Raw genomic sequence first — 18,464 nt, forward strand, 5'->3', positions numbered from 1 at the left:
CATGTCTTTCAAATGTTAAGCTGTCAAAAAGAAAATTTTAATTTAACTGAATTTTCTGACTTCTTTGACAAAATTTGATTTTACTAGTCTTTTTTTGTGTGTGTGTGTGAATTTATTCCTAGACTATTTTAGGTCGTATTAGTTAGGTTCATTATATTAATGACAACAAACCCAAAAAATAAATTAGTAAAAAATATATGAAAAACGACAAGGTGAGATCCACAAGGTGTCGCTTCGAGTCAACACGAATTTGCTCATTATCGGATTAGACGACCATAACTAATTTTGCTGCCTTGAAACAAGCAAATTTCCTAACGGCCGAAGGCCGAATCATTTAATTGATGTTAAAAAACAATGAGTTTGATCTCACATGCTAATTAAGTTTTTGTTTTCCAGTTACAAACACGTTTTAACAAACTGGATAAAATTGGACATGATGCCATTTTGCTCATTATCTTCCTCACAATGGTCCACATTATCATGCTTAATATAAGGAAGATTTATGGTATCCAATGCCAAGGCTAAAGAAAAATACATCCAAAATTAAGATAACAATGTGTTAAACAGAAATAACAACACATTAGAGAAGAAATTCAAATTGAATCTTGTTAACATTGTTGTTCTTCCATAGAGGTTCTTCAATTGTTAACAAGAATAAATTCTAAGTCACACCTGATAACAAAAAAAGAAGTCAACCAATTGGAGAATCTGCCTCTCGAGGGAGATTCTCCATTTGTTCATTAAAAATTACGTCAACCAGCGGTTGAATCATCTCCAATGGAATCAAGCAACTTCAGGAACGCCTTTGGCGTATTCAAGGATCACACCAGTCTAACCCTAGCCAAAGTTGCAACCTTTTCGGATCTTCGAGTTGCTATTGTTAAGGCCACGGGTCACAAAGCTTGTCTAGCAAAAGAGCACCACATCCAAGAAATCTTAACCCTCGCGTCATATTCGCATAATCATGCCGCCTCTTGTGTTGCAACCATCTCTCAACGCTTATGCAAGACTAAAGATTGGGTTGTGGCCTTAAAAGCACTCGTCTTGATCCAACGTCTTGTCCAAGCAGGAAGCCCGGATTTTATGCAAGCGGTTCTCTTAGCAACAAATGTTAATGGCACACACATATTGGACATGTCAAACTTTCAAGATGCGGCTTGGGCTAATTCATCAGATTTTTCGGCTTTCGTACGAGCCTATGCTTTGTATCTACTTGAGCTGCTCAATTCCCCGATACAAGAATACGAGGGAAGGTATGGGATGTTTTCGCATACAGAGGGCGAAGATGTGCATCTAAGCCCTGGAACCCTTGTGGTTGGAACAAGTCCAGTTTGGAATATGCAAAACATGCAAATTTGTTCACGGATACAACATTTAATGAAACAACTTGATTCCTTTCTTGCTTGCCAACCTACAGGTAACATTACTAGTCTGCTTTCTATGGGTCAACAGTTTAATTCAACTATTATTACTTTCTACTTATTTTTTTTATTTCATATACTTGTCAAGTAAGCACCCTAAATGATGATTTTATATCCCTGTTGATGATGATTCAGGTGCTGCAAACAATAATAGGATTGTGGCAATGGCTTTATATCCACTTGTTAAACAAAGCTTCCAGCTTTACCACGAGATAATGGAGATAGTGTTTATATTGCTAGATCGTTTTGAAGAACTCGATATAGTAGACTCCATGGATGTGTTTGAGATATTCTGTCGAGTGGCAAAGCAATACGACGAACTGGACAGTTTTTATTATTGGTGCAATGATGCCAACATTGCAAGGACTTCAGATTATCCAGAGATAACCAAGATTTCACAAATGAAACTAGATGAAATGGAAGAGTTTATCAAACAAAAGATAGAATTAAAGCAATATGAGCTTATTCACGAACCAAAACTTGAGCTTGAGCTCGAGCCTGAGCCTGAGCCTGAGCCTGAACCAATACGTGAATCAGAACCAGAACCTGAACCTGAACCTGAACCAGAACCAAAAGCAGAACCACAGGTTACACAACATCTTATTTTAGTTGAGCCAATGCCAATAACTGAAGAATATAAAGAGACAAAGACTCAAGATATAGGCGACTTGCTATGTTTTGAAGATGATGCCCCAACAATACAAGACCATTCTGACCAAATGGCTCTAGCATTATTCGGCTATGGTTTAGTAACTGAAACTATAGAGAAAACTGCAACTCAACCATGGGAACCCTTCGACGAGTCTGCTGATTGGGAAACGGCTCTGGTTCAAACAGCGAGTCAATTATCAAAACAACAACCATCCCTTCATGGAGGATTAGATGCATTGCTTCTTGAGGAGATGTACCATCAAGGAGCAACACAAACTGCTATTAATTCAGGGAGTGCAAGCATTGTCGCATTTGGAACCACTGGAATGCAAGCACCGCTAGCATTGCTACCTTCAACTTCAGCCAACGGCACTTCACCGGGTGAAGACCCCTTTGCCGCGTCATTTGCAGTGCCGCCACCTTCATACGTGCAAATGTCGGATATTGAGAAGAAACAAAGGTTACTAACGGAAGAGCAGATGATGTGGCAACAATATCAAGGACAAGTAGGAATGGCTACCATATGTATATGAAAATTGGGTTGATATATGTGTGTGTGTATGTGAACAGTACTCTTATGAACCCTAGCTAGCCTTATCCCCTTGATTTAATTAAAAAAGAAAGCAGACAAAACACCAAAAGTATGTATAAGCTAGTGGATTGTAACAACATAACGGCTTCATCATACTATTATATCTTCTTTTTTGAGTTTGTGTCTTTTTTTTTTAAATCTAGTGTTGAGTAATTAACTTTTAAGTTATTCTAATATGGATTTATATTGCAACATGAAGAAATTAGTTCCAAAAAAATATACAAAGTTAGCCGGTGAACAATGGTAGGCTTTCTTATTCGATGAGGAATCATGATGATAGAGTCTTGACACCATGTTGACAATCACAAATGCTAATGATGATGCTAAGTGTAAACATAATGCAATTTAAACTAAACGTGAATGTGCGAACTGATTCAATGTGGATTAGACCTGCTAGCCCTATTGATACCAATTGGAATGACACAATGAGTAAAGGTTAAAAAAACCTTTCTTGGGACAGTTCCTCAAGTAAAATTTTTAACCGTGAATTAGCGAAATTAAAATCTAAACAACAGGTTCCAAGATCATAACCTAATGGCATACACTTACAAAGCAAAAATTCAAATCGATAATTCATAATAACCAGGCACTTTTCACAACAATAGGGTGTGCACGGTTTGGTTTGATTTGGCTTGGTTATTCCCTAAAATAAATTAACCAATCGATTTTCTATAAATCAGCTCGGTTTGTTCGGTTAATTTTTGGTTCCTTTAATAACCAAAATCAAATTTAAACTCAAAGTTTTACTTAGAAATACCTTAAATTGATGCATATATACATGAAATGAAGGCCAATTTAAATACATTAAATGGAACCGCACAATAATCATTAAGTATTAGCCTTTGTGATTTGAACCGTGTCTTCCTTAGATTTAAGGTCACGATACGCAGATCCATAAAGTGGCAATATGGCAAATGTGTTCTAACGCAATTTGTGTAAGCGTCGTAGGCCCAAATTAACCATAAAATGTTAAATAGGCCTATAATTCCTAGTTTTAATCCCGCTTCTAAAGTCCAAACCTCCAGCCCAATGCTCGGTCCATATCACATTAGTTGCTCCATATCCGTCTCCAATCTTTACTCTCCACTTCCACCATAAAGCAACTGGAAACCAAAAACAAGGCAAAAATAGGAATTTCCTTTATTAGTTTTTATTCTTTTATAACGTTTCAGTACATTCATTGGCTTTTTTATTGAGAAAAGATAATACTCTTTTTTTTCCTGAATATTCTGAACAGAAATTAACGAAAACAAGTTGTTTTTAAATACAAATATTTTTGGTCTCATAAATGGTTTTCACAATATTGTCAATCAAGCTATACATACATACATACATACATACATACATACATACAGGGGTGGGTTATTGGACAATAATGGCTTATCGTACATTACGTACGCGACCTTCCAGATCGTTTGATTAAAAAACACGCAGTGGCAGTTTCGTAAATAACCCAAACTAGTTCTTGATCAAAATCATTGATTACAAATCAATTCTAATCCAAATTATAAACTCATCGCTCTATCTCATCCAATTTCTAAACCCTAATCAAAGCTTAAAGTATGAAATCTCTAAAGTCATAAAGCAAAATCAAAATGAAACGTTGTTGAACATCAATAATATTCAAAATTGATAAAAAAAAATGATGATTTAATCAATCAAATTGATGTATAGAAGGATTTAGATTCATTAATCGATTACTATACTTAATTGAGCTTTGATTACGATTTAAAATATTACGTTTAAACGTTCCGAATAAAATGAAAGACACTAAAGCGTTCTGAACAAAACAAACACCTTTAAACGTTCAAGTTAAACTTTTTGACAAAAAACGAACACCTTTAAACGTTTTACACAAAATTAAACAATCTGACCAAAACGAACACCTTTAAACGTTTAAATTAAACGTTCTGACAAAAAACGAAAACCTGTAAGCGTTGAAGTTTAGAAGTTCAGAACAAAAAGTTTAAAAGTTCAGAACAAAAGGTTTAAAAGTTCAGAACAAAAGTTTAGAAGTTCAAAACCCTAATCAGAGCTCAGATATAAAATTAAACGTTCTAGACAAACATTTAAACGATCAAAAGCTCAAATTTGAAATTAAATTATCTGTAACATGAAATTGAACGCTGAAATCACTTCATATAATCTCGTAATCATCAAGAAATCATCAATCGACCATCGATTTAATCATCGATTTCATCATATGAACAAATCTAGAACGTATTTAAAGTTTTGCAAATGGGTGTCTGCAAATAATGTATTTCAGTTCAATTCAATTGAATGGGTGTCTTCAAATGGCGTCGGTAACAATGGTTGAATCGGCTCAACGGTTAATTAGGATGGAAACGAATTGAAATAATTTACAAATTTGCCACTGCGTGCCTTTTGAAATCAAGGATCAAGGGTGTCGTGTACATAATGTACGATAAGAGATTATTGTATCGGATCCTTTATATCAATGTTGTAAAACTCCCGAGTAGACGGCCGAGTACTCCCCGCCTAGATCGGGTACTCCCCCGCCTCGGTCGAACACTCCTTAGGTATTTTCCGAGTAATCCCCGACTACTCCTGAGTACTCGCAACTCTCCAGTCGACCGCCTAACAACTTTTACAACATTGCTTTATATATATATATATATTTGGGGAGGGTTAACGTACAAATGAAATTAACGTGCTAAACATGAGAATCACGTAGAGTAATTATATATACAAGTAGAGTAATTACGTAATTACTCTATGGTGTAATTACATAATTACTCTACTTGATTCTCACGTTTAGCACGTTAATTTCATTTGTATTTGATCCAAACCCTATATATATATATATATATATATAAGTATATGGGAGGGTTATCCTAAAAATAAGTAGTTTCCTAGGAAGAGTATGAATAAATCATAGTCATTGGATCATGTTAATAAATGGTTGAGATTTAAAATTACCAAAAACCGACATAGTTTCATAGAATTACTCTTTCACCATTATAACCGACATAGTTTCATTGAATTATTCTTTTACCATAGGTTTTAATGCCAAAAGTCAAAAATCTATTGGTTCTTACCATTCTTAGGAAACTTTTTATTCTTATTTGAACCCTTTTATATATATATATATATATATATATATATATATATATAGAGAGAGAGAGAGAGGGGAGATTTCAAATGAAAACCCCTTTGAGTTTTAAGAACTCGAAAGAACTCAGTGTAACGATTTTTTTTTTGCAAATTTTTTTTACACATGCGTAATATATGTAGGTTACATACACGTAAAAAAATTACATGTTTTTTTACGCACCGAGTTGACTTTTTACACATGTGTAACGGACGTAAAAGTTAGTGTAACCACTTACATCTTTATTCTATCTTCTACTTTGACTTTTTTGCCACATTTAATCTCAACTACATATTCCAATCCATTTAATTAAATGTGTGGCCTAGAATGGAGTTCTTAAGTTCTTAAAACTCAACATGGTTCTCAAAAACTCCCCCCTACACACACAGATATATATATATATATATATATATATAGGGGAGATTTCAAATAAGAACCCCTTTGAGTTTTAAGAACTCGAAAGAACTCAGTGTAACGATTTTTTTTTCGAATTTTTTTTATACATGCGTACTATATGTAGGTTACATACACGTAAAAAAATTATAGAATTTTTTACGCACCGAGTCAACGTTTTACACATGTGTAACGGACGTAAAAGTTAGTGTAGCCACCTACATCTTTATTCTCTATCCTATTTTGAATTTTTTTGTCAGATTTAATCTAAACCACATATTCCAATGCATTTAATTAAATGTGTGACCTAAATGGAGTTTTTAAGTTTTTAAAACTTATCATGGTTCTCAAAATATCCCTTCCATATAGGGTACGGTTAAAATAAAAACCCACTTGAGTTGTGAAAATTTTAGAAACTCATTCTCAACCACATGTTTTTAATTAAAGTTTAAATCTTGTGGTTCACAATTAAAGTGAATAAGAAATGTAAATATAAATATAATTTTTTCTATCTCCTGAAAACATATATAAAAATTAGTAAAAAAATAGTAAAACAATATTTTTTTAGTTTTCGATGTTTTGTGTTAAATGTTACAGCATATATTAGGTGTGCAAAAAAAAACAATGTTACATAAGGTTTTCACGGGTTTTCACAACTCAAATGGGTTTTCATTATATACTTCCTATATATATATATATATATATAGGTTTGGATCATATACAAATGAAATTAACGTGCTAAACATGAGAATCAACTAGAGTAATTATATATACAAGTAGAGTAATTATGTAATTACATCATAATTACGTAATTACTCTATGATGTAATTACATAATTACTCTACTTGATTATCACGTTTAGCACGTTAATTTCATTTGTACGTTAACTTTTCCCTATATATATATAGGCCTAGCTAAACATTGGACAAGTTAACGGACAAAGCTAAATATTTTAGAAATAAGATTGGCCTTAGTTAATGTTTATAATTTATATTTACTTAATTACTCTATGATGTAATTACATAATTACTCTACTTGATTCTCACGTTTAGCACGTTAATTTCATTTGTACGTTAACTTTTCCCTATATATATATAGGCCTAGCTAAACATTGGACAAGTTAACGGACATAGCTAAATATTTTAGAAATAAGATTGGCCTTAGTTAATGTTTATAATTTATATTAGTGTTTAATTGAGATTAATTATTTATATTTGAAAATTTATAACTTTGTAATTTGTTTTTCATAGAGATTAGCTTAGAAAGTTCATCCCCGGTCACAAAATTTGATAAGGGACGATCGGGATTATACTGGTCCGCCATTAGCTTGTATCTAAGCATAGTTGCTACGTTTAGTAATGGAAGATAAGAAAATTTTCTTTTCGTTGTGTTACCAATTTATTATGTTGCTCATATTTGAAGAGAAAAAAAATCTAAAGTTAATTGCTAAAAGATAAAGAAAAGAAAAATAAAGCAAAATCTAATGCAAATAATACGTGGCGTCTTCTCAGTATTTACAAATAATATGGGTTAGTATCATTTCAGAACTATAAAAATGTTAAGAACTTTTAAGAACTCATAACAACTAAACATTTTTTTGATTTTTTTTTCATACATTAACATTGTTTGAGACAAGTTTTACCATATTTTATATATAAATTTTTATTAAATATATAAATCACAAGTTTACATATGTGTAAAATTATGTAATAACAAACTTAAATATATATATGAAAAAAATGTATGTATGTTTAAAAACTAATTTTCATAATTTTAATCGTAAATATAAATATAAAAAATGATAAACTACAATTAAATAACATTAACATATAAAAATTTTTATGAAAAATGTTAGTTATTAAAAGTTCTTTTAAATTCTTAAATAATTTAAGAGTTCTGTAATGATACTCATGCTAATATAAGATTAGCATCTTATCCAAATATTCTCTTATCGTCCCAAATATGTCTTTGCTTTGGTTCAATATAAATTTTTGATTTGATGACTCACTAGTCAATTATTATATTTTTTATTATATTTATTATATAAGTAATAGAAAAAAAGATATTAGTTTTATTTTAAAGTCGCAAAATTACTTCATGTTAAAAGAATATAATTAAGATGATGGTCTAACACTCATGTGTGAAATTTGTAGTTCTAACATATATTTTAGCCGTTTTTCCATTAGTTATATGTAACATATTTGTTACATTTGTATTGTTTGTAGAATATTATAACAATGGTAAGAAAATTATTCATCTTTATATTTGTGCAGTTATGGTTTTAGCCCCGTAAGTTCAAAAACCGAGTTCAAAGAGACATCGACCATATGTCTATCTATCGGTTTACTAGTAAACTACTAGGGCTAGCCCAACTGATAGAGATCATGTTTCTTAAAAGAGAGGTCACATGTCCAAACCATTTTGTCTATTTCCGTTTTATAGATAAATACGCTTATCGTCAAATATTATTAAAAATAAAATATACTATAAAATTAGTAATTTAGAGTTTTTCAACTAACTCAACTTGTTTAATTAATTTCCAATTAAAGTTACTGACTTAAGATAATATGATCCGATCATTTTTCTCTTTATATTTTGTAAGTATGCGTGGGTAGAATAAATCAATTTGTAAACTCAAAAGGCCTTCCACTCCCTCAGCAATGCATCACATTGATGTAGAAATCCCATAAAAGCAAAACAAAAATAACAAAAGAATAAAACTTAATATTGAAAAATTAAGGGCCCCATAAGAAGTGTTTGATATTGGGGTATAAGTGGTAGATCCACTTAGACACACCTATCTTCTATTAAGGCAAAACGTTTGAGGTGAAGGCAACAACATGCCATGCACTTTACAAGCCAAACAAGTGCTGTTGACTTGGTTTGGGCTTTTCCTTTGACCTTTTTGTTGATGTGGATGCACAATGGGAAGCTAATATTAATAGCTAGCTTCATTCAAAAGTTACATGCTTGCCCCAACAATCATTTACTTTTCTTTGTTTCTTCCCCTTTTCCGATATTATTTTTGTAATCTTGAAACACAAATGGTTACAAAGTGGTTAAAGCTACTTTCCATTTCTTGAAACTTGAATCCTTCAATGATTCACTTCCACCAACATGTTTTATTATATTCGTGTCATCAAAAATACTAAAAGTATCTGCGGTAATATTAACAAAACGTTTTTTAGGTTTTAGGACAAACCCTAGAAATTGGACTAATCGATTGCCAACATTCTTATCGAATCATTCAACGATAATGAGATGTAAATCTGTACTGTTTTTTTAGAGTAATGTTTATGTTATACGTATCAATGTAGCAATATGATGTCATCATAAAAGGGAAAGAATTGAAGAAACTTTATGAACAAGCTGGAAATATTGGGCCATAAGAGGGAGCATGTCTTATGTAATGATAATAGATGTGGAGATTCTAAGCAAAAGTCCAAATCAAACACCATAAACATTTATAAAAAAGGTCTTATGGTGGTTACTTTAGACACAATTAAGATTGGTCAGAGTGATCTTTCTCTCTCTAATATTCAAATGCATGTTCTATAGGTTGTATATGCAAGTAATTGTTGCACATGTAGTGTGTGGCTTTGAGATGATTATGACACTTTCTGCTTACGAGCTAACTAAGCAATCAAACCTCTTATTTACCCACATGTAGGTTGGTGAGGCTTCCTTTCACGTCTTCTTTTGGAGTTTATTGTTGTCGCTTTTCATATACAATATATGAATATACCAACCTAAGGGTTTCTGACCTAGTGTTGTACACAATGTTGTCTTCTTAATGAGTTTTAGCGTCTTCTTAATGAGTTTTAGCGTCCTACAATAAGTGATGGTGTAAATTTAGGAATAGAATTAGAGGTGTGTGAGTTAGTCGTTCTAAAACAAATTAACAAATAAAAATGCCAAGTCCATCCCTGAGAATCCCTAAAAATTCAGGGCACATGGCAAGTAAAAAAAACGAGGTCCCTAAATAGAGCAAATTAATATATAATTTAAACAGTTGTAGTTATTGTATTGAAATGATTGATTAAACAGTTACACGAATCATGAGTCTCCTATAAATTTTAGAGAGAGTTGGTGATTTAGCAAAAGGTTGTTTGTATGCATGGAAGCTTGCACTATTTATAGTGCAAGTTTCATACACCATTCTTTCATTGTTCACGGTCTATTAAGCTTTTGTTTACAAGGCTTCGGACCCAAACATACAAAGACTAAACAAAAGCTAAATTAATACATCGTGAAATAACCAACCCAAACATACAAAGACTAAACAAAAGCTAACTTAATACATCGTGAAATAACCAAACAAATACAAAAGACTTAAATATACAAAATAGGCTCTACAAATTGTAATTTAAAAAACTTAAAATTGATCTTGGCCCACCATTATATGTCCCGAATATACAGGTTTCGATTTCACCCTTCACGTCCAAGTCGTTTCTGTAATCCTTGAATATACAACTGTTTTGGGTTTCCCAATGTTCATGTTTGTCCTTATTGTTCCTTTGAATATTCAAATAAAATAACGTGACGTAAAATGATGTCTTCCAGAGGTTTATGTTTTTAAGAATACTACTATCGGCATGCAAAAATCAAATGTTAATACTTAATTATTTGTTCACGATCATCTAAATCTTACTGGTTTATTATTATTATTATTATTATTATTATTATTATTATTATTATTATTACAAAAACAGTTACCCAATATAAAATCAGTAAAAAAGTGATTCCTTTCCTATACGTATAATTTGTTTCCTTTTGATATACTTTTAGCTAGTTTCTTGAATCAAAACATCGAGAAATTAATTATGTGTACTTATATTGTATGTAATTGTTTGAAAAAATAGTAAAAATATGAATTTTAACTTTGTACATAAATGCCATTAAAATATAAGAAAATTGAACATAAATAACTGTTTTTCTTAAACGACAGCTTTCATAAACAAAGACAAAACTAGCAAAAGTTAAGCTAAAGTCAACAAACAAACAAAATTAAAAGAGAGATAAATTAACTATATTGATATGCGGGAGATATAGTTGATAATTTAAAGGTTTGCATTCTTGTCGTTAGTTTCGCAAAGGATTAAGGTGTGTTCATAACATACCTATAATATGCCTATGATGAATAAGATATCAATACAAAATTTGTGTGTTTGATAAGAATCTTTTAATGAGTAATGAATAAAGCTTATCACATATGATAGAACCTTTATAAATTACAAATATTGACATCGAGATATTTTATTAATTTAACGAAATATTATATTGATAAATTATTAATTTAAAGAGTTGGCTTAGAGCATTCCTGACAGATTCTCTATCTCTATCTTTATAATTGCACTAAAAAATACTACATTTTCTCTCTTAAATACAATTAAGTAATATATTTTTACATCTTTATCATTATCTTTTCTCACTATTCCACTTACAACCATTATCAAATATATTAAAAAAAATAGAGGATGAACAGTGCCCCTTTAAATTGACTCATCTCTTTAAATTTTCTCTCTCATCCACTCACAACCACTTACAATTCTCTAAAAAATTTTAGAGATTTCTCTCACAGTATTTTATAGTAGCTGCTGAGGATGCTCTTATATTCGTGAGCAACTCCCAAATTAAGGCAACAACTCTTCACAACTTTTTGTTACAATACGAGAATACAACGCCTTAATTCTTAAGTGCAATGAGGAGATTCAAATATGAACTCAATATAGATTTGTAGTTCATAAAAGATATAAATGACTATAGATTCATTTTTTGCTAGACAATCCTAGAATTTTGGAATATTTTAGTTATTACTACTTTATAGTTTCGCTCGGACTAATATATTTGCATTGGGATTTCAATAAAATTATTATTTTATCGATTGTGGTCCAATTTTGTAATTTAGCACCGGACAAATTATTAATTTTATCGAGGTTATTAATTTATCGAATATTAAATTATAGAGGTTTATATAGGTAATTGAAAATCCTATATATATATATATATATATAGGCAAAGTATAGAATGAAAACTCACTTGAGTTATGAAAACCTGCGAAAACCCTATGTAACATCGTTTTTTTTTTGTTACAAGTAATATATGTTGTAACATTTAATACAAAATATCGAAACATTAAAAAAAATTGTTTTGCTATTTTTTAATATTTTTTTACTAATTTTTTTATATGTTTTTAGGAGAGAGAAAAAGTTATATTTATGTTAACATTGTTTATTAACTTTAATTGTGAACCACAAGATTTAATCTTTAATTAAAAACATATAATTGAGAATGGATTTCTAGAGTTTTCACAACTTAAGTGGATTTTTATTTTAACCTAACCTAACCATATATATATATATATATATATATATAGTGCTTTATAAGGAAGGATTAAACAACTTGGTAAGCCTTTTCTGTTGTTTTCTACTACACATGCGCGCCTTGGATGCAAAATTTGGTCCGATTAGCGTAAAACTCAAAGATGTGCATGTCCGCAACATGAAGACACCAAAGCTGAACCATATTTTCTCCGTGTCATGCAACGTTTTCGATACGATGAAGTAGTCAATAGACTTCAGTTCTTAACTGTATCAGAGACTTTGGCTTAACCCGAAAATAGTAGAACCTCGGAATGTCTCTAAAATATTAATTTTCTCGTTTAAAACTATTGTTTTCTTCCGAATAGCTGGCATGAAGTTGCTGAAGTTACAAGTCATTGTAACTATTGTCATTAATAAGAATACCGATCTCTTTAAACTATTGTTAATTGCCCAATTACAGTTCATTATTGCAATTAGAACTTATTTATAGTTACAATGATGGAAAAAACGAGACAATACAAATGTTGAGAAAATTGGGAGAAGTACGCACTCCCAAATTTTTATTTTTTTCCTGCTCTCTCTTTTGCACAAAAGACCAATACCATAATACTCTATGCTTTCTCAAACTCACTGAGTTCTTCTCACGCTGAACAATTACAACTTTGCCTTTTATATCATGTAAGATAGACTAATATTCATCTTGGAATGTCTTGAAATTTGTTTTAGGGGACCTGTGGGAAACACGATCCAACCCCTAGTGCCCTAAGATCAAGGTGTCTTCTTAGCCAGAAAATTAATCAAGGGCAATCAATGTTTGCACTATTCTTTAAACAGCTAATATACTCGAAAAGGACACTTTACTTGCTAATCGTCATTAACTGATTGTTAGTTATATGTGTCATTTTGTGAATAGCCGATCCGGCCCACCTACCAAATATATAAGAAATAAGGTTTGTCCCTTGTCTGTTCAAAAGAATTGAAATAAGGCTTGTGCTTATAATGTTCTGAAATAGTAGCATTAATTATTCGTCTGATTATTACGTTTTATATATCTAGGAGATTCTTCATTATTGTTGACGACAAACGTACTAACAACATATTTGAGGTATGGTTACGTTTATATATTCAATGCTTGCATCATATGTGACTCATGCTACCCTAAGCAATAAACAAAATATTAAAAATAAAGCAAAGTGAACTTTTATTGTCATATAAGGTGTCCAGGATTTCACTTTAAACAAGAAACTCTTGAGGATGGAAAAAAGGTGGCAAAATTTACAGCACAATAATTGGCCTTTTGTAGGAAGCATTTTTTAATAACAGGGTTATGGACACAATTCTTGCCCAAAAAGGTTCTCTATATCACACTCCATTTTAAGGAATGGAACAAAAGACGTGTATGCGTAGTTACTTGGTTTTAAATCATAGTAGAATATACCTAGCTAGTGGTTGAATGACATAACTAAAGGCGATTGTGGCCTTGTATTGGATGCTTAAAGTTGTAAATCTTATAATGCTTACCAAATGGTGATGGATACTAAAGTTGGAGTACATGATCTTTGGGAAAAGTGTATCAAAGCTTTTCTTAAAATTGAACTAATAGATGGAGAAAGATTGCAATTTCAATTTTCAAGTAAATTAATTGTCTCCCTTTGAAAGTTAACTACTTTATTTGGCATGATAAAAAAAATAGAAGTTTACTTTCAACCGTGTGTTTCAGGATGTGCAAGTTTCTTTATCTTTCAGTTCTTTCTGTGCTTCTTTAGAAGACGAAACAAATCAACTTTTTAGGGGTGTAATTATGCCATGTCTATCTGGAGTTGACTTCATAACTGGAGTGGCCAATGCAACTCAGATCCCCTTAATAGATTGGCTTCCTTAAAATGTTATATTTGAGCTAGCTTAAGTGTGTTAAACAAGAGCACCATAGATTTAAGGGATTATAACATGCATGCATGCTTGTATATTGATCATTGATGTTTTGTATTTACCATTGAATATCAAGTTTGAGGCGACATCAATACTATGCAAAGTTGGGTAAAAATGACATGAAAGAGTAATTGGTCTACTGTTATAAATATTTTAATGCAATAAAAATGCATGGATCAAACTGTTGCTAAAATTCAATAGACAAAATAGAGGCTTCTCATCAACATTTGCCTAAAGATTTAGAGCAAGACTTTTTAGACACACTATACATAATTTTAATAAAATATATATTACCCTTTTATTTTATATTTTTTTAACACATGCAGTATCCTTTATTAAGTTAGCACGTAAAACAAAAAATATTCCAATGCATTGACTTTCTTTAGTGTTCCAAATTTGCACCCTTCATCTGATTGAATTAGCACAATATTTATGTCACGTAAATTCTACTACTAATTTATACTTTCATTATATTCTTCTTAATTTTTTCAACGACAAATGTTCTAGGTTCTCGTCCATGAATTAGAAACATGGCCTCGATAGCATAATATACGTGGGAAAGTTGGATAACACGTGCTGGCATCCCACACGAAGTACATAAAACGACAAAGATACCCCAACAATTTTAATAATTGGACACAGCTGGGCGAGCAAACTATGTCAAAAAGCTATCAAAACTACTCGAATCAAACATTGTAGGGTTTAATGGGTAAGTAAAGAAACACTAAGTGACCCCGGCAGATTAAGGATAATCTTAGGGTTAAGTAGATGTTTTCCACGAAGGTTAGGTCCGGCAAAGATGGTTATTCTTCTGATGACCTGCAAAACAGACACCGTGAGCTCGTCACTGAGAGGGGGGGGGTACCTCCTTGTGACCACCCTCCGGCGTGAGAATCAGACTAGATTGCTCTGAATATAAGTGTATATTAAGAGAAATAGCTAGATAAGATAATATCAGATGATATGTGATAAGATGTGATGATGATACCGTTCCAAGGTGTTGGAGTATTTATAGCCGAAGGTAGGTTTTCAAGCAGGTACAGCCAGCTGTATAATATTCTTTTTCCACCAACTGTGGGCTACGTACGTGCCATGCTGGTTGGTGGGTAGGCAGCGGCTGATAGTGACATGGCCGGCTGTGTACTATTCCTTTTCCACCAACTACAGGCTATGTAGGTGCCACGATGAGGGTTGGTGGGTAGGCAGCGGCTGATAGTGACATTTTGTACTAGAGCGTGCTCCTCCTCGTACTGTTGTCGGTGAGCTGTCACCCTGTGATTGGTTCATGGGCTGCTTTGGTCAGATCTTGTCTATTTTGTCCATACCTTGGCAGGTATAGTACAAAAGATCTTCCAGAAGCGTACGGACTGGCTCATTTGGGCGGAAGTATTCCCGCCTTGCTCATTCCTTCATGTGACATTACTGAATTATTGAGTTAGTGCCTTGTGCGTGTAGCCTTACTATTAGTGCGGGTAGCCTTCCCTGATGGCTTGTATCCGCAGCTGCGGGAACAGGCGGGGTACTTTACCATTGGGAGGCTTTTCCTGCGGGAACAGCTGGCGTACTGCGCGTAAGGTCTTCATCTCTGAGCATGGTGGATCCTGCGGATCCAGTTGGTCTTTGCGCAGACGTCCCTCTTCAAGGTGAGTCTTGCGGGTCCAACTGAGCTCTGCTGGGACCTACCTCTTCAAGTCCCCCCAGTCCATTGTTCTTCTCATGAATTGTTAATAAGTGAGGTGAACTTTTGGACTTAAGCAAGGGGTTTTGAAAAGGGTTTTTAGTTTTAAGGTTTTCCGTGGGGATTCTTCCCGCGGTTTTCCTAATGTCACGTGCAGAAATTCCCGACTTTTCTGCTTGATCTTTGGGTATGATGCGGGTAGGTGTGTAACTTCCTCGCAAGTCAGGAGCGTTGAGTTTCACTTGTGTAGATTCTCCACGAGGTTTTGGTAGTTTTAGACATAGTGATCAATTATGTTAAACAACCAATTCCATCTTGGAGCTTCAAACAATCTAGTTCTCAACGTTCCCGCTATGCGGGGATGTTATTTCCCTTTCCACAAGCATGGCCCAGAATATCCTTATTGATTTCAATTCCCTGCAAGTGCTAAGTATGTGAAGGGTTTCGCCTTGACACTGTACCCGCACTCGTCTTATAGTTTCTTGATTTCCAAGGTATTCTTGGCTTCAATTCCCTGCAGGTGCTAAGTATGTGAAGGGTTTCGCCTTGACACTGTACCCGCACTTGTCTTACGGTTTCTTGGTTTCCAAGGTAAGGGGGTATATTCCCTCTTATTTTTGAATCTTTGTTTCACGCATATTTTAGTTTAACTTAGCAATTTCTTGAGTAGTTTGGATAAGTTAACCTTTCGACGCGTGGTTGTCAATAGGTTAATGTTCAGTTTCCGCTATCATGATTGTGCGGGTAGGAACGTCACTTTCATTTAGTGGGATGACCAAACTTCACCTATAACTGACCTGCGTGAAGATTTTCCTCATCTTTTTGGAAATTTTCTAAGTGTTTTGAACAAGTTAACCTTTCGACGCGTGGTTGTCAATAGGTTAATGTTCAGTTTCCTCTATTATGATTATGCGGGTAGGACCGTCACTTTCATTTAGTGGGATGACCAAACTTCACCTATAACTGTGACACCCGGTAAATTCCTAATCCCTTAAACTAAGTAATCAACCTAATAATTAGGTGATTGTAAATATTAAGCGCGTGCATTTGTTATGTGCGCCCTGCGCGAGCGCGCCATGTTAGTCAGCGCGTGCATTTGTTATCTGCGCCCTGCGCGAGCGCGCCATGTTAGTCAGCGCGTGCATTTGTTATGTGCGCCCTGCGCGAGCGCACCATGTTAAGAACCAGCGTGGGCATATGTTATATGCGCCATGCGCGAATGTTTTGGCTTTATGTTTTCATGTACCTTAACGTTATGATGTCTAATGGGTGGACCGTCACGCATGATGCTAAGGCGGGTGCACCCTAAATCGTTTATGAGCGTGCGGAAGGGAACTAACCTCCCCACATGGCGGGAACATTGAGAGCTAGTTTGTCTGAAGCTCCAAGATGGAATTGACTTCAACATAACTGATCACTATGTTGAAATACCAAGACCACTTGGAGGATCTACAAATGAAACTCAATGTCCCTGACTGCGAGAAGGTTACGTACCTACCCGCAGCAAAGAAACATTCTATACGCAGAATCCTACACGCATAAGGCTGTACGCGCAAGGTTACACGCACAAAACACAGTATTCTTCAGAATAAAGGGGATTATTCCCGCCCAAAAGAAAACAGTAACGTGTTTCAGAAAATTTCTACTTTTTACTGTGCACTGGCAAAAGCACACTGTGGCATGAACAGTCAACCATCAGCCACCCTACTTTCACCAACCACAGACCTGCATGTCCTGCGAAAATCAGAATCTTTTACCCACTCCTCCACTTTTGAATAAATAATAATACTTTCCATACTTTATCATCATCACACCTAGATATGAAAAGATTACAATCCCCTAAATCAAGGGATTGTGTTCCATTGAGTTTGCCTATAAATATGTAACCTAAAATTATCACTCAACACACTTCAAACTTCTCTCTTAAAACTGCAAATCTGCTCTGAATCATCTCCCAAGCATCTATTTGATTTCCAATTCCGTTCCTGTTACTAGGTAAGCCGAGATTATAACCTTGAAATCTACTTTCCAACCCTTATATCTTGATCTTAATATAGATTTCTTGTTACTTAATCGTATTCTAGACCTTCGATTCCGAGGCCAACACCAAGAAAACCCGAATCTCGATTAATCCCTTAACAAGAACCACAGGTGAGTCTCACAGCCCCTGTTTCACTATTTTCACTGTTTTTAACCTGTTTTCGGGGCGAGGGACACGTGTTTAAATTACATTTTATCATGGTATACTTACAAGCTATGCAAGGATTACGTGTTTAAGTTATGTTTCATGATGAGCAATGCAAACAGTTATGTATGGCTTTCGATATGAGTGCGCAAGAACGAGTAAGTGATCACTTTACCATTG

The 18,464-nt window shown here is 33.6% G+C and overlaps 1 pseudogene; it reads left to right on the plus strand.

The window, feature by feature from the left end:
* The first annotated feature begins 592 nt into the window (after positions 1-592).
* LOC143548896 (putative clathrin assembly protein At1g03050 pseudogene) lies at positions 593-2,605 on the plus strand (annotated as a pseudogene).
* The last annotated feature ends 15,859 nt before the right edge of the window (positions 2,606-18,464 follow it).

This window comes from Bidens hawaiensis, unplaced genomic scaffold (genome assembly GCF_021521415.1).
Source record: "Bidens hawaiensis isolate Kalapana, Puna unplaced genomic scaffold, B.hawaiensis_p1.1 tig00015316_1, whole genome shotgun sequence".
Classification (NCBI taxonomy): Eukaryota; Viridiplantae; Streptophyta; class Magnoliopsida; order Asterales; family Asteraceae; genus Bidens; species Bidens hawaiensis.